This window comes from Amblyomma mixtum, chromosome 3 (assembly GCF_055824585.1).
Source record: "Amblyomma mixtum isolate Tamu chromosome 3, ASM5582458v1, whole genome shotgun sequence".
NCBI lineage: Eukaryota > Metazoa > Arthropoda > Arachnida > Ixodida > Ixodidae > Amblyomma > Amblyomma mixtum.
In genome coordinates this window covers 243,475,437-243,500,240 of record NC_143014.1, presented here as the reverse complement: position 1 = coordinate 243,500,240, position 24,804 = coordinate 243,475,437, and positions in this window count along the sequence as shown.

The following is a 24,804-nucleotide window of genomic DNA, read 5'->3' as shown; positions in this document are numbered from 1 at the left end:
TGCACGTACTTCACCAGCGTTCAATTGTACTTACTCTTCCACCTTTCTATTGCTCTTTTAGGGTCACCACGTTCTTCTAGGGGTTTAAGCGTACAAAATCGCTCTCCATCTCCCCCCTCACACACAAACGTCAAAACTCCTGCAACTAGGGCTACACAACACCACACATGAGCTCGTTGAAGCCCACAGACAAGCTCAGTACCTACGTTTTTTTGTTAAATTATCAGTACCTACGGCTCACTAAAACCTCCACAGGCAGACACATACTACATAGACTCCATATCCGAATCCCCGCAAATCACCCCCAGCTGGGAGACGATATTTGGCCTCTGGGCTGGCGGGAAGTGCGAGTTTTTCGACGGCGGGGGAGAGTTTGAGGCGCCTCCTCTTTCACTATGATCGAGCATAGTGCGGTCACTGTTGTTGGTTTTTTCTGAGAGGCAGTGCACTAACCATAAAACATACTTTCATACTTTCACGGTATGTCTAACCTTATTCGCAATAAGCGAGTGTTCGTTATAACTGTGGCCTTCGTAAATGGGCTCGACTGCATAGCATCACTGAGGAATTCTGTCGAATAGACGGCATTTTTTCCTCTTCCGTTTCTATTTTAGCTATATGGTCCGTAAGAAAGGAATGATTTCATGTTGGGCCTTCTAAAAAAAACAGTCTTGTAATGGCTTTGCGGTGATATTTCCAAAACCTTTAATTTTTTGCTTCGTTTGTTCAGCAATTTTGCAGAGCAGTAGCATACTTCATCTAGAAAATGACGCGCTGGATACTTTGAAAACACGCGAAGTTGTTAATGTGCTATAACTGTTGCTGCCATCTCGAGAAATTAAAAAAAAATAACAGTCGTTCTTTTAGCGGTGACTCCAAGTTCTGATAGGAAAAACATCCGCATTGACAAGTATTAATACTGCAGTCGTCCATCAGATTGATTTTCGAAAAACAACCGCTGCAAACACGTCTTCGCAACTATGATGCCAATGCAAGAAACTTGTACGACAATTTTTGCAAAGAAGCGATTTGTTCAGACACAATATTCGAGTGAAGCGACGACACAATGTGTTGCACTGGCCTTGGCATTTTAATTAATGAGCGGTCTATTTATTTATTTATTTATTTATTTATTCAAGTTACCCCTAAAGGCCCTCCAGAAGAGGGTATTACATAGGGGGGGGGGGGTACAATCATTAGTAATCGCGATACATTTTAACAAATAAGTGTAACAAAAAACGTTAATTAAAACATAAGGCATCACACAAAGAAAAAGTGAACACTAACAAAAACAGCAAACTTTTACACAGTTCCGTCACAGCGAAGAAGCTCTTGAAATTTTTTGTTGTCAGTTTCTGTGGCGATGATTGATGGCAAACTATTCCATTCAGTAATAGTACGGGGAATGAATGAATTGGCATAAGACGATGAATGACAGTTTGCGCGTTTAACTTTGAAAGAATGATCACGGCGTGGAAAGATAGCATCAGGTGACTGAAACAAATCACTTCGAAGGGATGGGTGGTGATAAAGCTTATGGAAAAGGGTTAAGCGAGCAAGTTTACGGCGATATGACAAATCTTCCAGTTCGGCACGTTTTTTTAATGCTGAAACGCTTGTGAATGGTGAGTAGTCTGAAAATATGAAACGAACAGCACGGTTTTGCAAGAATTCAATGTTAGTGATAACGTAGGCTTGAACAGGGTCCCAAATGGCCGCAGCATATTCGATTTTAGGGCGTATTAGAGTTACGTTTAAGAAAACCAAGTGAGCGGTTAGCAGATGCTAGGGGTGAGGTCGATATGGTGATGCCATGTTAGGTCAAACTGAAGGTGCACCCCAAGGTACTTGTATGTTGATGTTAGTTCCACGGTATTGTCATTTAGAATATAAGTGGTTGGAATGCGAGCTGAACGGCGAGTGAAAGATATTAGTTTAGTTTTAGAAACGTTTAATGTCATTAACCATGATTAACCAAAAATCGCTACCGATTTTTTCAGCAAAATATTGTCACTCCGTCATTATTCCGGTATTATGCGAAAGAAAAGAGAAAATAAAAAATACATTAAGCGCGACTGCAGATAGTTAGTACGTCTTCCTAGTTTTTTTTAATCCTATGTTTGCTACCACTAGTTCATTTATGTGTAAACCAGAGTGTGATTAGTTGACCCTCCAGGTTGCAAGAATGTGGGCTCGTATCTTTTCCTTTCAAGGTCGGAGTGCAAGTCGATTTAGTGCATATGCGCTCTTGATGGGATTCACATCACTGAGCATGACTTTTACAGTACGTTTTCGAAGTGGTGTTCTCGTCACGGTATTCACATCACAAAACTATCAATCACCGCTGCTATTATCACGGGGACAACGCTTTCAGCACTGTCTAAGCGCCAAGGTTCGGAATCGGAGCGGAGAAAGGCAAGATTTTGTCAAGAAAAATTTGTATTTTTTTCCGTTCTGTAATCAGCACTCACCTGCCACGAGTTTAAAGCGCGTCATTCAAGTTAATTAACCAGCATTCATAAGTTTACGGAATTAAGCAAATACTCGTCCCTGTAATATCTGCTGAGCTTGAGACCTTTGGCATAAATGGAATGCTCGTTGCAGTTAAACCTTTTACGATCGGGGCTGCTGTCCTGAAAAAAAAAAAAATTGTAGACATCAGGGTCGAAGGTGCTTTCGTGAACTTGTGATTTCAAAACGCGTTACTTGCAAGCTCGCCCTACCGCTGGTTACGTATGAGATTTCACATCGACCACCCAATAATAAAAACTGACAAAAAATCCTACTCAGACCGCTTGTTTTCCTTTATTTCGGCCCTCATGAACTGCCGCCACCGTCATGTCCACAAAGGAAGTCGTCATAAGCTTCGTCGTCTAAAGGAGAAAGCGCCGCTAGTTTGCCCAGCGGGGTCTCAAAGCAGGGAGTCAAATATCCTTCGCGATAACATACGTCGCATTCAAAGGCTCAAACGAGGAGCACATTTGCTCGTAAAGGAAGGAACGAACAAAACCACGTAGATTAAGGGTGGGCGCGGTAAGGTGAGGGGCAGCTCCCCTGCCTGAAGTGCAGCGTGTCCCGCGCGGCACTCGCTGGGAGTGCGTCAGGTGGTGCCACCGGCGCCCTCGATTTCCCCCTCGCCGCTGCTGCTGGCCCGGCTGGGTGGATAAATCATTTGCGGTTGAGGTGCAGCGCGGGCCGGGTTGGAGGGCGCTGCAGCGTGGTCGCAGATTCTCGCGCGGGGGGGTCAGAGGGGAAGGGGATCGGCAACGCGTCGTCGGTGTCGGGCCCTCGTTCGGCGCGAAGGGGGGGAGAGACTCGCTGGCATATGGCGCCGTTCTCATCGCGGCGTTAACCTCGTGGGTCAATACGACACGCCACTCGGTTGCGTCGAACAGTGGCGGCACCGATACGAGCGCCGAGGTGACGAAGGCTTCGCTTTGGCGGCGACAGAGATTAGGGAAGGCGGTGAGGGGAGGCGCTTTCCCCCGCAAAACTGGCGGGGAACGACGCGCCCGTGACAGCTCCACCGCGCGCAAGCGCAGGCAGCGTGAACTGGGGGAGAGGTGTACTTGCAACACGCGTGTTATTGTCGAGAGAGTGGTGCGCGGCCGAATTAAATAATCATTTGAGCAGACGTCATGCATGCTTGTGCTCAGTGAGCGGAAGAAGATTTGGTCGCTTTCGGAGGTGTGACAAGTGGGCTCTTGATGCAGGTGTTACTGCGCACTGCTTTCCTACAACAAAAGTTCCATGATGTTCACTGGCTAACCCAGCCATTCTAGAGGGCGTGGTACAAAATGAAGCGTATCTGCAAAATAAAGCGTACTGTTGCACTGTTTGCATTTTTGCATTTTCACACATGTCCTATACAAGGACACAGAAGTATACACAAAGTAACTCACACACGGAGCCTTCAACTAGACTTCACACACCTTTTGGCGTTTTATCGGGACAGTTTTGATTTTGTCACCATATGACTGAGAAAAAAAGAGCTAAAGTGCGTGACCGTAAGAAATCCTGTTCGTAGAAGTTGGTTTGCACCGGAAACTCTGCGGACAGTGCCAAAAAACGCCACAACCGCAACTCGCGAGAGATCACATTACGACCTGCGGAATCAGACTAAGAACTCGTTCATCCCTCGCGCACATAGATATACACGAGTGCGACGTACGGCGTAAACGCCATTAATTATTCCGCACCTCGCGCGGCGCTGGGTTTCTCCGCCATTAGGATAATGCGCAAAACATCACGCGCTTCCAGCGGCCACTACATCTGGCGTTGAGCCTCTTGAGAATCACACCTTTGTGCGCGCGGAGAAGGGGAACGGAGGGGATGCGGCGAGCACCCGCCGGGTCACATGAATACGCCATTCAGGAGTACTGAGCGCCGGTAGCTGTTGCCGAACTCTCCCTGGTTTTCTCACCCATTTGCTTTGTTTCGCTCTCTCTTTTTTTTTTTTCTGGCACCCGTGTGCGCTCTGCGTGCAGCCCGAACACACTGCGGCTCAGCTGGGGTGTGCAGCAGCGCTTTTAATTAGAGCTATGCCCACCTGTCAGCGGCAAATGCAGCATCTTCTATGCGCTGTGCGAGCTGTTGCTGAGGTACTATGCGCACCCCGGCCGTAAAGAGTGGCAGTCTCTGTGTTCTGGGTTTATTCTGCCTGGTTCAACATCGAAGCGGTATAGTGCAGTGCATGACGTAGGATCGAAAACTTCCTGCTCTCGCAGCAACTTTCTGTCCGACTGCCTCCGTGCTGTAAAGTAATACCGAGAATTTTGTAGCGCAGCAATGGTTCGTTAAGTCGACGACCAGCATGATGTCATTACGTACGTTACTCATGCGGTGCTAACTGAAGGACTCCGTTAGACATAGTAGGCTAAGCGGTGGAAATCTCTCTATTGGCCCCCCGTGCATTTCAGCAGGTCGTTGTAGAAATTTTGGCGTCTTTGTTGCCTTAGTCGTATCGGTAAGTATTTGCGTTCCTCATATGAAAGGAATATTTCAAGAGCAGCAAGCGGAAATAAGCCTGCCTTCAAATACTCCCTGACCGCTGGAAAGCAAGGCCCAACAGAGTGGGTCTAAAATACCTGCCCTCTGAGAGCAAAATTTTTCGCGACTGAACTTCGGGGCAGGCGCCAGAAATCTCCTCAGTGTCTTCCTGGGCATGTGGATATTTAAGAACTGCACACAGTTTGAAAGGTTGTTCGTAACTTCCAGTGAATTCCGTTATCCGAATGACCTATCATTTGCGGAGATCGGAATGTTTGGCACATCCCTCTTGTAACGCCACTTATTTACGTTTCATTCTTATTTATATTTCAGGTACTTTCGCTCACTAACCCCTATATACGTAGTGCAAAATACATGCATAAGAGGCTGAGGTACACACAATAAAACTTGCGGCTATGACTTCGAATTATTTGTGCGCTTATTGACCATCTTATACGGCAACCTGAAGCTCAAGGCCGCTTCTTCATAAGCCGGGAGTAGCAGCAACAGTTAGAACGAAAAAAAAAATTAAAAAAGAGGAAGAAAGGCATAACTTCCACCATGAGCACAGTATGGCTGACCCGATTGGGGGCTATTACGGCTAAAATTGGAGGCATATTGCAGCGGTAAATAGAGAAGGGGAGAAACCAACAGGAGGTACAAACGGTAGTTTGTGTCCTGGGTTTCGTCGCCCGTGTCTTCCTGTTTCTGTTTATTTGCAGCTGGAATATACTACCAATTTTAGACAGCCACCAACTAGCTCAGCATGTGTTCTCAGTGCTACACTACAAACACAAATTAGCTTATATGCGAGTAAAAAGGGAAAAAGCTGTCCCCTAGCACACTCCCTCTTAGGGACAGGGCATTCTGCCCCGCGTGCATTGGAGTAGATTTATATCTAAAAATACGGAATAGCTACAGTTGGGAACGGAAACAAATTCTCTCTTCAAAACATGCGAAGTTCTAGCAGTTGCGAAGATTATAACCGATATTCCAATCCCCTCTGTTTGCTAACCTCAATACCTCCGGCGGCGCGTTTAAAAGCGTCCTTCCAATCCTAACTGCTTCGGTGTTACTATGCTTTGCGGTGGAAATATGCCTCCGCTGCCAAGAGTAGAGATCGAAATCTACCCCAAGACTTGGGCAGCATACCCTGCTCCTAAAAAGGAGTGCGCTAGAGTATAGCTAAACACCCTTTTTACTCTCATGTAGGATAATATGTGTTTATAGAGTGGGACGTCCTCATAGTCGGCGCTCCAGTCGAGTTATTATGTCTGGGCCTACCTTGCTCGCGTTCTGCGCCCACAAATCGGACGCTGCCCGTCCGGTGTCCGAGTGACTACCGGACTCGAGAGCGCCACCGGCTCGGCTCCGGTGGCCCAGCAGTGAGTGTGTGCGCGTCCTCCGGTGACGCCTCTTTCGCGTCCATGCGCGCATTCGAGGGCGACGCCGCCAAGTTACACGTGCTGGCCGGCTCGCGCGTACCTAATGCCGCCGAGCCTGGTTAAAGATGCATCCGGTGTTGTTGGATTGCCGTCGGCCCCCGGGTGTCACCTCGGCCGCCGGCCGCGTATATTTATCCTGGCAGATACACGGCGTTCCTCTTCGCTTGATTGCTATCGCCACGCCAGCCCAGCCTCGGCGCAAAACGAATGAACAGCGTTGATCGTTTGTGTCTCCTGTTTTCTTTCTCGCCCCCCCCCCCCCCTCTCATCCCCTCTGCTTCTCCTGTGTGGGACGCATACATTGGGCAACTCGCTTTCTGGGTGGGTTTCATGCACTCCTTTCTTCAGTTTGTTCGAACGATTTACTGTTTTTTTTTCATCCCAGGTTCTTCCCTCGTAGTGCAAAGCTGGCGGCATACTAGCGGCCCCGTTGTTTTCTCTGTTTGTTTATCGTGGAGAATAGACCTACGCCCCAGCTAATGTTCTACCCCACTTCCATTTACCTCTGTGGGTCGTTTCTTAAAATCTTTAATCAGTCTGCCGCATAAATTTATTACCTAACGCTCTTACTTGTTTAATCATGCTGCCCATGGGGCCGCATGATATTCTTAATTATTAATGAATAGTGCTTAGGTTATGACTACTTTGTCGACAGACACTCACCAAACTTCGGGTCGACAACCCACATCAACGCGTTAGAGCTTGGTCAAGTGTAGAGAAACGAATGCACGAATGTCCACTTTAAGATTATTTTAAACTTGTATTTATTCGCGCTTTTGAAAGGAACTGTCACAGTCACGCAGCAGCTGAGAAAATGTGCAGTAGTTACAGTTTTGGCCATTGCTTACTGTTTTAAATCTTTGATATACAAATCTTTTTTTGCGCAATTGTATTCTATGGGTGACTAGGTAACACGGTAGTATTGGCTGCTGGACTTATTGAGCGCAGACTTAATACGAATTTGTTTTGGAAGCACCAGTGAAGAACATCCCCGACGTCTTTTTGCGATGTAGCAACCCGCATAGAAAGCAACACTTTATTACGTCCTAAAATCGTGCTTTTTACATGCCAATCAGCAGCCCTTCGAATAGGTCCTCCCTCACTACTTGAAGTACATTTTACTGCCATCTAGACTCCCCAGGCAATGTATACTGAGCACGAAAGTACTCGTCACTCATGGAGTATGACAAGCTCGGAAAGATTTGCCGCAGTGGCTCAGCGCCTTTGATGTCTTGCTGCGGAGGCCAAAATCACAGCTCCAAATCCCATATGCGGCTGCCGCATTTCGGTGGAGGCGAAATGTAAACACCGCCGTGTGCTGTTCCATGTCAGTGAAAGTTAAAGTGCCCCAGGTGGTAAAAATCTCTCCGGAGCCATCCACCACTGCATTTCTCATAGTCCACATGCAGCTAAACGCTAAACATCACATATCACCACCACCGTCACCACCACCCCATGGTGTGAAAGATATTAAAGTCTGGTGAACGTGGCCGTCAGAGTAAAGCTCCTGCGTGCTCATCACGTTAAGTCATAAGGTCATAAGAATGGTGAAAAATTATAACACGCGTTTCGTAGAGGATGTCATTATTCTTCCTAACTCCGTCCACTGGAGGACAAAGGGCTCTTCCGCATCCCTCCAATTAACACTGCCCAGTGCCAGCTGCGGCCACCATATTCTCTCGAACTTCCTAATCTGATCTGCCCACCTCACTCTCTGACGCCCCCTGCTAACCTGCTACACTTGCCTTCTCATGGAATCTATTCCGTTACCTTAAGGGCCCATCGGTTATCTTGTTTTCGCATTACATGCCCTACCCATGCTTATTTATTCTCATTAATTTTCAATTAGGATATCCTTAACTTTTTTCCTTACCCAACTCCGCTCGCTTCCTTTCTCTTAAAGGTACAATTATCTTTTTTTTTCTTTTCTGCAGCTAGCTGCGCCGCCCTCAGCGCAATTTGTAGCCTTTTCATTGACCTCCAAGTTTACGCCCCATAGGTGATTACTGCCAGGCAAGCTACAACAGTTGCATACTTTCCTCTTGGGGGATACTGGTAAGTTGCTATTCATGACCTGAGAGTATCTACCAATTGCACGCCGTGCCATTCTTATCCTAGCTGTTTCACTCTAATGGCCTGATTGTGTGGTCATTACTTGTCCCAGATAGTTGCATTAGCTTACCAATCCAAAGACATTGCCCCCATCGTAAACTGCTGCTACTTTCCAAACTGTAGAAATTGCTTTAGTTCCCTTCACAATTATTTTTAGTGGTCTTGTTTTAAGTGTTGAAGTTCTCAGTTATGGGCTGCAATCCTCCCCGAGTTGCGAAGCACAGCAATGCCAACAGGCAATCGTAGGTTGCTGAGGGGTTATTCCTTATCCCTTATCCCCAGCCCTCCTGATTCCGCCCATCTGAACACCTTTTGTAACCGCCGGGCGTTTAACCGCGGTGAGACTGTTTCACCTTGCTTGACACCCTTTCTGATTGGCATTCGGTTTTCTGGTGGAGACCTGCGTCTCTAGCTCATTTCTAGCTCCTTCGCTTATCTGTCTTTCAATCCGGTTTAGGCAATGCGTTCTCTCAGATCATGAATGGCAGTTTACCAATATTCATCAAGAGAAAAGTATACAACAGCTGTATCTTTCCGGTACTCACCTATCGGGCAGAAACGTGGAGGCTAACAGAGAGGGTTCAGCTTAAGTTGAGGTCAACGCAGCGAGCTATGGAAAGAAAAATGATAGGTGTAACGTTAAGAGATCGGAAGCGGGAGGAGTGGGTGAGGGAACAAACGCGGGTTAATGACATCCTAGTTGAAATCAAGAGGAAGAAATAAGCTTGGGCAGGGCATGTAATGCGAAGGCAAGATAACCGCTGGTCCTTAAGGGTAACGGAGTGGATTCCAAGAGAAGGCAAGCGTAGCAGGGGGCGGCAAAAAGTTAAGTGGGCGGCAAAAAGTTAAGTGGGCGGATGAGATTAAGAAGATTGCGGTGATACGGTGGCCGCTACGGACGAAGGACAGGGTTAATTGGAGAGACATGGGAGAGGCATTTGCCCTGCAGTGGGCGTAGTCAGGCTGATGATGATGATGATGATGATGAGGCAATGCGTAACCAGGAAGTTCCGATTGAATCAAATATTTTTGGTATTCATTAAAGCGATATATAAGCGCTGGTTATATTCGGTACACATCGTTATAATCTGATCGATATGCTGTTAATACAGGTATTAACAAACAGGTCAGTAATGTTTGTTTCTGTAATTTTTATTCTTTTATTTTTGTTTCAAAAGCAACTTTATTTGGTGAACCCGTGCCCGCAAACAGAATCAAGTCAGGGGCGGCGATAGCAGCAAATGTGCACGGCAGACCTAGAAGGTCAGAACGGCCGTCGCGCTCAGCAACGCTGAATTGAAAGATGAAACGAAGCTTCAGCGTAAGGCATCTACAACACCTATATTTACGATAAATCGAATTGGTGGGAACTTTTGCCTGCGGTCAGAATCATTCTAGTAAATTCTTGTTGCCACTGGCGTTACATACAAAATTTTGAGGGGTCACTTAATCTCTGCCTTAAGCATATGATGCGATAGCGTTGATGGGTTAATGTCCATATATGCAGAAATGGTCATTCTCTACTCAACATTCATAGATCCCTGAGAGTCCTCATACCACTCCTGGCGCAGTGGTGCAGCGGTTAAGCGATGCGCCACTGCCCTGCGATGGCAGCTGTTGCCACCAGTGGAACATGTGCAACCCAGGTTGCTCTTCCCGAGCAACCTCTTGCGACCGATCATTCAATCATTAACTGCCATGAACAATTGCTCGCGGAAATCCGAGGGCTACACCACACCGCCATCAATAAAGGGCCGATATTGTCTACCAATGACTACCATGACGCAGCGGCATCGCAGGCAACCACCGCGCGGACGAGGCCGCGCGAATTGCTCAGCACGAGGGTGATTTTGTGTCCATCCACCGCGAGAGCTGCGAGAGCCGGAGAAGCGTCTTCCAGCGGTGCACCGGCGCTCCAGCAGCCCGAAGGCCCGATGGTCGGCGATGGGGGAATGGTCACGCGACCAAATATGGCGGCGCACATGCTCCCGCGCTGTAAAACATATATATATATATATGAATAATTTTCTATGCACTGAGAAGTGGATGCAAGTCGTGACACTTTTCTCGACGAATAAGGTCTGCTTTCCAACATTTTGGTGTGGAGCCATGTGGCAACAAAAACTGCCCGTGACAGTTTTTTTTTTAGATCATCTTCGCACAGCTTCATTCACTAACGTGACTGTTAAGTAAAAATGGAAGAGCATAAATTATTTCGAAATGTTTTTAGCGGGTTCACTACGGCAGAGATTTTAAGGACGTGAGGTTGACTATCTGATTACACGTACGCACAAAGATGCACCGCAAAGTCTGCACGTTGCTTCGTCAAGGTGTGCAGCAGACGAGAAATTATTTGTTGCCTGTACTTACAGTAAATTGACAATAGAAAAGTTACAGTAAGAAATAGTAAGTTGGACGTCAACCGCCATGCGTGCCCATAGGTGAAACACAGTATTCGGGCAGAAGCTGAACGCGGGAGTTTTTGGTCGCGATATACTTCGCCCTCAACACGGACGTTGTTTGCCCTGAAGAAGTTTGTCTCTCAGCGACTAATTGCGGGAAATGAAACGAGGCCCAATTTTCGCCTATATATATCTTTCTTACCGTTCAACTTACGCTGCAGAGACTCACAAGAAAGGCAGGGCATTGCAGCAGCGTGCTGAAGCAGAGTGTGTGACTTGCACTGTTGATTGGCCGGTGCTACTGCGGTGTAAGCATTTGCCAACTGCCACCGCTACAAATCTCCGAGCACGCAGCGTCGAACTGCTCGGATGCTTCCTTTGTGCAAGGTTGTAGCCCTCTATTTATGAACAAAATGACACCTAAATGTGAATTTCGCTTCCACTAAGAGGTGAAAGTTCATAAACCGAGACAGTCGGTGAAGTGAAGTTTCCCACCCCCAGTCCAAGCCATGGATTTTAGTTTGCTGCACTCTATACTCCGTTTCATACATAGCAGTCAACGCAGCCAAGGCGGCGGCGCCTGTTTGCGCTCCTCGTCCGCATCGTAATGTAGTGCGTCAAAAGCAAAAATCGTAATGAACTCAAAATTAAAGTAAATGTTCGTTGATTTTGCAGTATAATGATAATGGTGCATTATTTTGCAAAAATATTGCTTTTTCTTTTATGTTCTACAAAACAGAGTGCCTTAGTTTTTTGGGGTCTTTTTTCCGGTCCCTCCTGTATCAGGTTTTCGCAGCTAGGCCGACCGCGCAGGCCGGCCGGTCATGTCGTCTGCTTGAGTGGTTCACCTGAAGCATTTCCTGCCTCCTAGACCTGGTGCGCTGTTCTCTTTTCTGTAGAAATCACCGACCGTACAACCGCTGTAGGGCACTCACATGATACGCGTAGCAAGTGTTCTATATACCATTCCATAACCTACAGCACCAGTTTCTACACTCTTGTGAGTTGTGGCAGCAGTGAAAAACAACGATAGTAGATTACGATCGAGCAAATGGACAACTTTAGTTACAAAGATGATATTTACAAAGATTAAAAACATGAGAGCGGATGTCACACAATTAAATGCCAGCCACAACGTTCACTCACGCTGCGCTTACATCTCATTGGTGTGTAAGAAGCCCGAATTTTTACTCGTTACCGCGAGAGGACGATGACGAGCTACTGTGTAGAGAACGAACAGCGAGCTTCGTCAACCTCTTTGTGCGCCCTATACGGAACCACGGAACCTCGTCGTCGTCGGCTTCTCACAATAACACTGTGAACTGCAGCGGCAAGTGCGCTAATATACGACACCACTTGTTGCGTTAGATGACCTGCGCAGCGGAATCTCTGCTCACGGTCCAAATACACAGCTTTCAACCATCCCCATCTCACCGCACTAGCTCACACCCATAACACACCGAATCCAACATCTAATACAAAACATTACTACGAACGGAAGCACTTCAAAGAATTTTCCTTGTGACAACAGCTCAAAAGTGGAGACTTCCCGAATCAGGCGCCGCTCACTTTAAAGCCGCTGAATACGCCGATCAATGCCGGGCTGCCGCTAGCCGAGGCTGCTCGAAATAATCGACGCCGCACTGAATTCTATCACCACACAATTAATGATTCATTGTGTGCCGCATGCAAAAGAGTCACTGAACGCCCGAGAACAGCACTTCGCAATCACATCCGTCGCCAATACACTACACTGCTTTTTCCCTTCGAAACAAGTAAGCAGCGCAAGTAAATAGGGCAGTGTTTCTCAAAGTACGCATTAGATTTTGACAGTTTTGACTTTCTACCTAATGATAATTATAAGAAAAATAAAAAAAACACCCAAGCCGAGAGTCGAACCTAGGCGCTTTGTAAAATTAACACAGAGGCGCGCGCTTCGTACCACTCAGCCACGACGCTTTTCTTTTTCTTTATTGCCTGTCTTTGGCTCATGACATTGCACAACAAAAATACGCATAACGCTATATACATACGACACTGTCGTGGTCAGCCAGCACGAGACTGGCTTCGTCAGCTTAAAATTCCCGCAACATACACAACGGCTCTAGTCTTGAGAGCCACTCGGGAGGCTCCGCAGCTGCTTTTTGGATTGCAAGAAACCAGTCCATGCTTTCCCGAAAATAAATTCGGGCCGGTCGTGCGTCTTTGTCACAATGGTAGCCTGCCATTCTGGAGCGCCATATACAGTGGAGGCCCAAGAGCATTATGAGATCAAAAGGTACCCCATCCTCATTATCAGTGCTTAAATAGCGAATTCCGTGCGCGTCAAGTGGTAGCTCTTTCTTTATGGTCCTTTGTAACACGTCCCAAAAATAAACCCCTTCCCAGCAGTGCAAAAAAACATGGTCTATTGTTTCAGGCTGTTTACAAATTAAGCAGTTCGATCCCCATGGTAAAAAGAAATCCTTTCCCTCTAGAAACTTTTTAACTGGTAACGTCCCGGTATGTAACTTAAAAAAGAAAGTCTTTACTCCTGGTGGCACCTGCATTTTCTTCACCCTTTTTAAAACATCCCCTCCCGGTCCTCCACTGTACAAGGCCCTGCACATGGGCTCTGGGAAAACAATATCACAAAGATCATTGTACAACTTTTTCCTTTTGCTTTTCCACAAATAATCGGTGGAAAAACGTGCCGAAAGAAACCGAACGCTTGCTACAATCTCTTTGTAGTAACCAAAAATTCCACCAGGTTTTGAAGCTCGCAGGTTTTGAAGCTACCTAGCGCATTATTCGAGTAATTTGTGCCCCGGAGTGCAGCTTTGCACAACGCTGTGGGCTGTACCAAGGATTAGGAGCTCTAAGACAGTACAACGGACAGCTGTCGCTCTGAGACTTGTAGTTTCCCAAGCGGTTTGATACGGCCAATGCGCTGTATGTCAAGGCTCAGAATACGCTGGCACTTCCAACAGGCCTGAAAGGTCCTTCTGAACAACGTTGTTGTCCCGTGCGAGCATGTAGATGCTCGCAATGCAAAGAACAAAAAACAACTGTGGCTGCGCATATCATGCCACATAAGCTGGCTAGTTAACGTCTAGTGGCGTGGTATCCGTTATAAGGAAAAACAAGACGAAGCGGAGCTAAGGGCACTGCTTCAAACGCTGATGAAGCAGGAATGCAAAGAGCCTGGGAAATGGATAGAAGATGTCAGGAAAACAAAACAAAAGATAGAGCTTATGGAAGAACGGCGTTATCGCGGAGCACTAGTGAGGGCAAGGGCGGAAGACACAGCTGCTGTCGAAGCGCCATCGAAACGTGCTCTTGGTCTAGAAAAAGCGCGCGCTGAAAGAAATCACATCGATAAAATAGAATGGGGGGGTATCTTATCGGCAGACACTGACCACATCAAAGAAGCCTTTAATGAATACTACCAGAGGCTTTTTTCATCGACTCCTGTAGACGCAGTAGCCTTTACGCATCAGTTTCTTGGTGCAATGCCACGGCTTGACGAAGAAAGCAAAAAGAAAATGGAACTAACAATAACTCACAGCGAGGTAGAGCACGCGATAGATCAGTTAAACCTAGGAAAATCACCAGGACCAGATGGATTCAGTGCGGCATTTTATAAAGAATTTAAGCACGAAATTTCCCCAGTGCTGTGTACAATTTTCAATGAAGCCTATAAAATAAACGCATTGCCTCCGCCTTTTGGGATCTCCCATACAGTGCTCATACCTAAAACGGATGATATAGAGAAATTACAATTGGTTACAGCGTATCGACCCATAGCACTCACTAATGTGGACTACAAAATTTTTATGAAGGTATTGGCGCGTAGACTGCAGACAGTGATATCGGATATTGTTGGACCCCACCAGACATGTGGAATCAAAGGGCGCTCAATTTTTTCCAACATTCACAAAGCGCGCAGTGTGCTTGAAAGCTGTGACGACATCAATGGGCGAGTAGCGATGCTTCAGATTGACCTTGAAAAGGCATTTGATTGTGTTTCTCATGAAATTTTGTTTACCGTTTTCGACCATGTGAACGTCGGTTCAGTTATCCGTAAGGGATAACTGGCGTATCGAAACTGCACGACGAGACTGATTGTTAACAAGAGTTTGGGGGCCCCCATTAGCGTGCAGCGTTCGGTGCGTCAGGGCTGCCCCCTCAGCCCTCTCTTGTTTTGTATTTACATCGAAACGCTGTGCATGAAAATCATAGAAAACAATAGTATTAATGGCTTTAGGTTACAAGCAGCTGAAGTTAAGCTGCTGGCCTATGCAGATGACGTTGCAGTATTTACGGTTGATCAGGGGAGCATAAGTGAAGCTGTCGGGTGTGTACGCGCGTTCAGCGAAGTCACAGGTAGTGGGGTTAACTGGTCCTAGTGCCTTGGCCTCTGGCATGGATGGTGGCCATCCCACCCGGACCATTTCGCCAACGTACCGTGGGCGACGGCCCCGGGCAAGTATTTGGGCGTTCCGCTCGATGCTTATCGCGATAGCGAGGACTATTGGAAAGAGCAAACTAAAGACGCACGTGACCGAGCTGGGAAATGGAAAGGCACCAGCCTTTCAATTTTCGCCAGAGCTACAGTCTGCAATCTTTTTTTTATTAGCAAACTCTGGTATGTGATGCAGGTTTTGCATTGCTCGCGTGTGAACGTTCAGAAGCTACACAGGATTTTTGCAGTTTTCATATGGGCGTCCGAATGGGAACGTTGTAGCAGAACGAACCTGTTCCGGAGGGTAAAAGATGGGGGGCTAGGGCTAGGGCACCTCTTTTTAAGGCAGCTGGTGAACCGTTTTTTGTTTTTTCGCGACGTCACAGACCCGTTCTTGCGCACCGTGTGCCAAGTGAAGCTGCGGCGATTGCTGCCGGAGTTTGTGGTATCCACAGAAGAGTTCTCTGGTGGAACTTGTGGTTACTACAAAGAGATTGTAGCAAGCGTTCGGTTTCTTTCGGCACGTTTTTCCACCGATTATTTGTGGAAAAGCAAAAGGAAAAACTCAGCCACGACGCTTTCTTTTCTTCTTTATTGCCTGGCTTTGGCTCATGACATTGCACAACAAAAATACACACAACGCTATATACATACGACACTGTCGGGGTCAGCCAGCACGAGACTGGCTTCGTCAGCTTAAAATTCCCGCAACATACACAACGGCTCTAGTCTTGAGAGCCACTCGGGAGGCTCCGCAGCTGCTTTTTGGATTGCAAGAAACCAGTCCATGCTTTCCCGAAAATAAATTCGGGCCGGTCGTGCGTCTTTGTCACAATGGTAGCCTGCCATTCTGGAGCGCCACATACAGTGGAGGCCCAAGAGCATTATGAGATCAAAAGGTGCCCCATCCTCATTATCAGTGCTTAAATAGCGAATTCCGTGCGCGTCAAGTGGTAGCTCTTTCTTTATGGTCCTTTGTAACACGTCCCAAAAATAAACCCCTTCCCAGCACTCAGCCACGACGCGAGGCGGACAGATACATTTTGCTTGTTTTTTGCAGCGGACTACTTTCGTACCTTTGGCAGCGTTGACAGCTATGTATGAAACGGAGTATAAGCACTAATACACCTATATGGGAGTAAAAAGGGAGTAAGATGTCCTCTCTCGCACTCCCTGTTATAAAGGGGTGTGTGCTAGAGGTCAACTTTACTCCATTTTCACTCCTATCTGTTGAGAGTGTAGGTGTATATTTAATCATCATCGTCGCCATTTATTTTCCCTTAAAGACCCCAATGGGGCATTACATAATGGGGTGGGGGGAGGGAGGTTACATGGTTTATTGGGGTTTAACGTCCCAAAGCGACTCAGGCTATGAGGGACGCCGTAGTGAACGGCTCCGGAAATTTCGACCACCTGGGGTTCTTTAACGTGCACTGACATCGCACAGTACGCGGACCTCTACAATTTCGCCTCCATCGAAATTCAGCTGCCGCGGCCGGGATTGAACCCGCGTCATTCGGGCCAGCAGCCGAGCGCCGTAACCACTGAGCCACCGCAGCGGGTGGGTGGGGGGGGGGGGGGGTTACAAATGGTAATAATGGGTCACAAAGGTAGAACACAAATATATATGGCAAGCAGAAGTAAACACAGTAAACGCATTGAAATTAACAAGGCAGCAAATAAGCGAACATAAAGGCTTTCTACAGGAATTGAGGAAAAAAAATCGTTTTCTTGTTTGCCGCACATCATGTCCTTGCTGGCTGCGTCACAGGAATAAAAACGAGAGACGGATGCTTGCATCATGATGGAAATACTTAGTTCACTTAAAATGTTTTTTTTTGTTTATTTTATTTTTCAACGCTCACAGCATCCTGTGCGCCTCGTATCGCACTTGTGCACAGTTCATGAGCGGTGCACTGCGATCTTACCAGGATCCTTAATTACCGCAGCAATACGAGCTTACCAAAACTAAATTGGAAAATGTAGAGCAGGTTTCGTGGTTTGGGGCGATAAGCTGCAATATTTAGTCATTCTTGATCGATGTCCGGTGTATTAATTGCTACCATCCTGATTAGCTGCGAACAGAACTATCGATTTACGTGCAGTAATGTGCTTGAATTTTTGTGTCTAGTTTTTGACGTGCTGTTTTTAAATTTCTTTATTTACATGGACAAAATGAGTCCGCATGGAGAGCAGTGGCTAATTTTTTTACTCCGCCACACTCATTTATCGAGATTATGGCACAGAACGCAAATTTAAAGAAAAAAAAGTCGAATAATGGTTGGTTTTGATTGGGGCTTAAATCGAAGGAGCAGTGAATTAAAGGCATGCTGTGTACTAAGCGATTTTGGTTGGGCGCTTTTGAGTGGCCGTTTGATTCTACATTACTTGCTTGGGCATAGCTCCCATTGCAAATACGTTGAAACGACGACGTCAGATGATATAAATATGTCAGTTGTCGAAGTGTCCTCTGCATGGTCGGCGGTGCGCCAAGAAAAAAGGGCGGGTGGAAGGGAGGGGGGGGGGGGGAGGGGACGTAGGCGAAGTTGTCTTGATTTACGTGGGACGCTCGGGACCTCAGACGACGGGGCGTCATCCCGTTGTGCGTTCGTGCGTGTCGCATGTGCACGGGTCCGCGGCCAGCTCGGCGGAGGCCGAAAGTATGCCTTAACCCTGTAAGCAGACGACGATGACAGCGGCGCCCCCTTGGTAACGAGGTTAAGTGCTCTGATTGGTCGGGCGCCACGCTGCCGATGGTGCTGCCGCCGCCTGGACTCCCAATTACACGGCCAGCAAAAGAAGGGCCTGGAAGGGAAAGGGAGGGGGGTGAGGGTGCGGTAGTTTTGAGGGTCTCAAACAAGTGGTCGGCGATGTCAGCTCATTGGTGCTACGCGCGTCTTTTTGTCTCTTTCCTCGGTGCGATGCCGATGAATTATTGTTTGTTTGGCTGTCGACAAGCCGCGACTAGACAGCTCGCATCGCTGTGTGCAGGACGTGTTCACCAACAAGGCGCCTCTGGCCCTGGCCGTCCGTGTCTGTGGCTGGATGGAAGAATCGTGGGCCCGTGAAGGGCGTCGAGACGACTCGTTTGTTTCAGTTTTAGCGAATGCGGCTGCCTCCCGTGCAGCCAGCAGATGATGTCTATGATAAACGAAAATTAACCGCCTGACTCAGCGTCAGGCTGACTCTTTTTTGAGTACTGCTTCGCTAGCTCTATAGAATGTGCAGCTTAAATATTATGTACTTTTGTTTTCAGTACTCCTGAAGTACGTGCCAATGCGCTCAGGCTTTTCATAATTTGCACTCCGCAAAATGAAATCTGCGTTCATGGTGGTTACAGCTGAGGTGAGTTTTGGTTTATATATTTTTGTCTGGTGGCGGTCATCGAAGCCGGCCGTAAGAGCTGTGACACACTGACGATAACAGCGAAACACTGCTGCTACACCACCCAAGAACTCTATAACAAGAAAAATGACGAACGATTTAGCGTGGTTCGGGCAAATGCGAACTAGAAGCGCTACGACTTCGATTTCTACTTCGTTCTCGGTTACCGGTTCGAGGCTCGGTTTTCAAGGTCAAGCAGTCTGAACACAAAAATCTGTGAAATCGATGAGTGGGGTCTTTGCGCTAGCGCACTAAAAAGCAATAAGCTGTATGAGAGATCTGAACATTATTTGCTCACGCTGCGCTACTCACCTTGCACCTCCCTACCGTGTGGCATTTTGTGAATAAATAACAATGTAAAATTAATCATTTTAACGCTCATGTCAAGCAGGAAATTGAGATTTCTCATCACACCCCGGAATTATGTTTCGTTCTCCGTAATCACTGCTACCATTCGCTGTTTCGCTCTAAATAGCGATATTGCATCCAGCCTCGTATCGTCATCCGGTATTATCCTACGCATCCTAACATAAACATGCGTGACTAACGACGTTTGCGACGATGAAATACCGATTCACTACGCCGGCTTTCACGTTTATCGCATGAATCGCAGAGAAACATGGGGTGACATGTCTAATAGCTGCCAGCAAACAGTTGTCATGTACCAATTACTCTTACCTGAGATCTCTAAATATTTGGCTTATCATTCAGGCCTCGCTTTAAACAGCACTACTCGGCGTCTGCTAGAGCCCTTAAAGTTGCAAGAATCTTGTTCTTGTCAAACATTAAATTAATTGTCATCTCACTACAGCACATCCTAATGCACGTGTCCTCCTGTTGGGTGATTTTTAACTCTCCGGACGTTTATCGCTATAGCTAAGTAGCTACTAATACTGATAGAAAGAATTTTTAAATGTTCTACATTTTTCTTAACTCCAAAACTAAGGTCATCCTCAAAAAAAAATGCCAGAGTTTATGAGAAAAGGAACTATGAAGCGATAATTCACAAATTTCTGGCTACCTCCCTGCCACCCTTTCAAACATCATTTTATAACTTATTTATTTAAGATAACTGTCTCATCTTATTTAAATGTAAGGTAATCGATCTAACAGGTAGGTTTGCCCAAGAAACCACCATAAAAACCTCGAGAAATCCTGGTTCGCAAGGTGCGCAAAACAAACAGAAAATAACAAAAACTTTTCAGCGTGGTAAAATTCAGGCCGACCACTTCAGCAGGGAACAAATACTATGCAGCCGAGGAAGGTTTTCTCATAGCAGTGCTGGACACAAAGCTCTCTGCTTTCCAGAAATATTTGCCTAACACAGGCCTGCTATTTCAGATCTACCTCTAAAACTTCTGGAATGTAATACACCCACAGCAGTTCCACCGCGCTATAGTCGCCAACAAGTATGGGGAAATAATCACAGATGTTTACATTGCAAATATATTCAACCACACATTTTATCCCTATTTCCTTCCATGTCCGTATGCCTTTGACTACTTTCCTACAAACATAATATCTAACATGCCTTTTCCGCTGACGTCGTCCTTTTACTAATTAAAAATATTTAACTCTCATCATCACACAGCACCGACAAAATTAACCCTAAAATGCTGAAGATTATAAACATATTTCGGCAAAATTTTTGAGATAATGTTTTTGCAGTCATTGCCTCCGGCTAACTTGCCTCACGAGAGGTTCATTCATTCCTCACATCTGTACGACGTCAGTGTGGCATTTCTGAAAGCAGATTTTAGCTTCTCACTTATTTCTAATCGCCGGCGTATTGCTAACGCCTGTCTTTTTTTACAGGCTGCATCAAGCACCTTAAATTGTTCGTCACGTATCTCACGTACCGGTCATCGGGTTCAATTTTCGCCCACGTTCCCCCATAACATCCTCCTCACCCCCCTCTCCCCTCCAGCCAAGTCGCAACCAGTACATAATCATCAAGATTTTCTCAGAGAATAACACAACTATTTTCAGATGAAACCATGCATTGCCACGTATCTAACTCCACCTGTTATATGCAAGACCTCTCAAGATGGGTCTTTGAAGAAAATAGACTGAACGAGATTTAACGAAACTTAACGAGGCCTTTAGCGCTTTCGCGTTAAAATTAAACATTTTTCCCTCAGATGTCCTTGAACATTGCGCAGGAGTTGCTGATCATTTCTATGACGAAGTCAGTATCCAGATATCCATTAGTAGCTAGGGAACAGTAATATGTAGATTTTTAGTTGCTGGTGGTTTTAATTTGCGTTGGCCGGTGTACCTAGTGTGAGACAGTCTCGTTCAGGGTATTCAGCGCAAAAACGAGGAAAGAGCTCCTGTGTATTCCTCGTTAGTAGAATATAGGTTTAACGCCTCGAAGCTACACATGGACTATGAGGGACGCCGTGATGGAGCGTTCCGGGCTAATTTAGACCACCTGTGCGCTCACATCGCACAGCACACCGGAGTTCTCGCATCTCTCTTCCATCGAAATCAGGCCGCCGCGGCCGCCACGAGAGCAGCAGCTGAACGCCAAAGCCATCGAGGCGGGTTTGTTTTCCTTTAGAGTCGTATGCTGGTTTTATTCCTTAGCTAAAGTACGAACACAAACTTCAGAATCTTAGGTATTCCGCAACAAGCACGTGGTACCTGAGCGTAATTATCTCCGGAGAAAGCCCTAATGATCAACTGTTTACCTTCTTCGGTTTTGAAACAGCGACTTTGTATAGAAACCTGCGTCTCTGCCAAGGCCTTCCAGTTAAGGCGGCAGCAATGGGTCGTATTAGAATTAAATAACGCAAAGGAAGCAGATATTTTCCAAATACTTTGGGTTCGAAATATCTTGTGACTTTGCCTTAAAGCATGCCTCATGAACTGAAGAAACAAAATTGTTGAATTTCATTTGAGCTTTACCGCGGGCACTACAACTAGCTAGGGGACTACCCAAGGTGAAGTATAGTTACAAATTACTCTCGGGTCATTATATCTTCACACCGTGACTTGACGGTGCTTTCTGAGCCTCAATTATGCCTTTTCTGACTGTTTCTTGTCATAAGAAGCCGCTACGTAAACCAATGAGCACATCTTAGGCGTTTCTGCTGCCTGAAAGTTATCGTGCTTGCTAAGCAAACAAATGAAACGAACACCTAGCGGAGCCATATAAAAGCTACGGAAAAAACGTGGAGATGTCCATCTTAGAAGTAATTTTCTGCAGTCGTATTTCAATCTTGCCCGCGACATGGTTCTAAATAGATTTTTTTAGATTTTAGCGCATTTTTATTCTTGTCAAATATGAGGACATTGCGCTTCGTTACAAGAATTTACCGGTGTTAAGGTCGCGTCCACAAATGTGGGCTGAGGGCCTCAAGGGGATATGTAACATTAATACTGCTAAAGAGAAAAAACAAATCGCAGCCGCTAGGTATATTAAGGTTGAATGAAAAAACAGCCAGCTTCGTAGTACGTACTATCGGGGGGAAAAGTGGTATACTCCACGCGTCGGGAGCCGGAGCAACGGAAAACTGCGTTGCAACGCCATCTACAGGCGGCATCTGGGATCGATGCAGCCAATGCGTGCCCTTTATTATCAGCAGGCATGTCGCTTGGCTCGTTTCAATGTTTCGTGCTTTAGCTCGCCAAAATTCCGCAGTTTTCCGTTGCTGCGGCTCCCGCCGCGTGGAGTATACCACTTTTTCCCCCGATAGCACATATGTACTATCGGACTATGTACTCTGTGGTCTGTCACAAATTAGCATCCTCCTACCCGGTTCCCTCTGTAGGGTCCCTTGGATGGTGTACATCGACAGACAGGATGTGCGTACGGATAAAATATCCGTTAACTGATGGGGTGGGAGGGGTAAGAAGGTGGACGTGAATTTCACTTGAAAGGTGGCCGGTATGCTTCTTCAAGTGCACTTGTGTGTCGTTAAGCAAAAAAACATTCGGAATTATATGTTTAGCTTTTATCCTATACGGAAACAACAGATGCATTAAAGAAAGGTACAAATTACTGACGGCAAAGCCGGCCCTTGGTGAGAAAATTTGGAGCACATGCGTTATGCTGACCAAAAAAAGTCTCCCATTTTGAAAATCTGCTGGAGTTGCATATCGTTCTCATTAAGTGATATAACAAGCAAATAGGTTGTTCTATACTAAAGACCTTTTCATGGAATTACTTCTGTAAAGCTTTTATGCACCCGCGAACCACTCTCCAAAGTTAGTGACAAAATGCACATTCTTGTCCGTTCTGGACGTTTCCTCAAAACAACTCTAATAGCCTCCATTCTTTAAGGCCTCACACTGTTTAAACTTGATGTTACAGCAAAACACCTCACCAATAGTTTCGGCTGCATGAAATTTCCCCATTGCTTGTTTAAGTTGAGTTTGTAGTATTATGAATTTGTTCTTCCTCATATTAAAAGCGGTAATAATTAAATGTAGCCGTCAAATAAAGTTTAATGATGAAAAAATTAAGCTGACGGTACCAGCGTAAGCCATAAAGTGCAATTGTTCTCAGATTTCAATTTATGGGCGGCTATAATAAAAAAAAAAAACGCACTTCAGCAGTCTTCGCAATCCCTGTTTTTCATTCCGATACAGTAGCGTCCTTGTCCTGGATTAGAGCGCAATGCTCTCAATGCATTACATATAAATTGATCACTGGGCGATAATATGGTTAAACAACAGTTCGTCATTTTAAAGACAGGTTTTCAAAAATGACATCCGGTTTATCGTGCCCTTTGACTCTTCAGCATAAAGTACTGCCGTCTTTATTGGTCGCAACAGAGCCCCGCAGAGATGGTAATGTTTGACAGAAATCGCATATGCACGAGCACCTGGTTACATGCTATGTTATAACTGGATCAGAGTTAACTTTTATCGAGCGCTTTGAATTGAAAAATTGAAACGCTCTGCAGAAAGTTCGGCCGAATATGACCTTTAATCTTTCATTTCAAACCAAAACAAAACCATCACAGCGCCCTGCCGCAGAGAAATCGGGTGTACAAAAAACATAAATACAATGGGTAAGTAAGCTGCTATCAGGCACTCTTATATTGTGTCACAATCGAGGATTCCACAGTATTCTTCAAGTTTCTATAATCCAAAATTAGGAATTCCTATAATTGTGCTGAAAAAAGATATGTATCATTTGGTTTGTTATCAGGGTTTATAACTTGTGGGCTGGCAATGGTGACGCTTGCAAATAGTTTTTAGAACCAGTTGCCGTGTTAACATACTAAGGTTTTCTCTCAGATTTGTTCTTACTTGCTCATTATTCTAATTCTAGTATTTTCATTCTTGCTTTACTCTGATACATAACAACTAAAAAATTTAAACATTCCGTCACCATTTTCTTGCAGGTATATACAGTTAGTACCTAAAGGAACGTCTGATCTCTGCCTAACAAAAGATTTCTTTCCAAGCGCGAGTGAGGAGTGCGCGAATTGTTTTCTGCTCTGCAGTTATCTTTCGGATGAGCGATCCCCATAATAGGTTTTGAAGTTATATGTATAATTTTAAAATAAATTTGCCCCTGAAGTGCAAATTGAGGTGTTACTTTACATATTGCATAACCCGTACACGAACTGCACGATCGGGCATAAACACAGAACCAACAGGCTTTGAAAATGTCTTTGTTATGTACCTGTCTCCTGTGCTCCCTGTTGCTGCCACACTTCAAGCCACTTTTCATGAGCAGGAAAACATCAATGTAGATTTCCGTATTCTACTGGAACCATGCGGTTTTGAAGTCGTTGAAAAATGCGCCCGTAAAATTTTCATGATCATAATAATGACCTAAACATTTTACGGACAAGACAAAAACGTAGGCACAACACAAATAGTGCGCTTTTTGTATTGTGTCTTCGTTTATGTTTTGTTTACAAAAAGTTTATCTCGTTGCTAGCATCGCGAACAACCAATCAGGCCCAATCTCGCACTTTTTTGCAATTTTCACGCTCTGAAGTGGAATCTATGCAGCTGGCGGCAACAAAAAGCGTCAAATGCTCAAAGCTGTTCCTGGGGAAGAATT